The following is an 802-nucleotide window of genomic DNA, read 5'->3' as shown; positions in this document are numbered from 1 at the left end:
CATTTTTTCAAATTATAATAAGCTTTGGGATGGTCATATTAATACATGCCTTTAATCCTAGCACTTGGGGAGGGGAGCAGAAGCAGGTGGATCTCTGAGTTTGAGGCCAGCCTGGTCTATACAATGAGACCCTGTCTCAAAAAAATTAATTATATTAAAAATCAGTTAAATAGAGGAACTGGAAAGATAGCTCAGCAGTTAAGACTGCTCTCAGCAGACGTGAGCACTAGGGGTTCTGGTCCTGGCACCCACATAACCAACCTGTGTTCCTGTAAATGCCTATAAGCCTGACTTGAGGGGTGGGTGGGGAGAGGGGTATAGGGGGTTCATAGGGGCAGGTTGGCTCCAGCCTGCGTCAGAGGAACAGAGGAGAGATGGAGGAGGACAGCCTGCTCTCTGTACACACACAGCAGGGAATGTACTTGGCAGAGTGTGTCTAGCATGCAAGAGGCCCTGGATTCAAGTGCCAGCATCATATTCATCCACTGTGGTGAAGCAAGCCTGTTATCCCAGCACCCTGGAAGAGGAGGGTCAGAAGTTCAAGGTCATTCTTGGCTTTCAAGATCAGTCTCAGCCAGGGCTGGCAGCTCAAGCCTTTGATCTACCCAGCACTCAGGAAGTGGATCTGTGAATCTGAGACCAGCCTGGTCTACAGAGCAAGTTCCAGGAAAGTCACAGAAACAGAAAAACCCTGTCTTGAAGAGACCAGTCTGAGCTACATGAGACTTTGTCTAAAGACAGAGAGAGAGAGGAGAGAGGAGAGAGAGAGAGAGAGAGAGAGAGAGAGAGAGAGAGAGAGAGA

This window comes from Grammomys surdaster, unplaced genomic scaffold, assembly GCF_004785775.1.
Source record: "Grammomys surdaster isolate TR1022 unplaced genomic scaffold, NIH_TR_1.0 262, whole genome shotgun sequence".
NCBI lineage: Eukaryota > Metazoa > Chordata > Mammalia > Rodentia > Muridae > Grammomys > Grammomys surdaster.
This window is presented reverse-complemented; position numbering follows the sequence as displayed.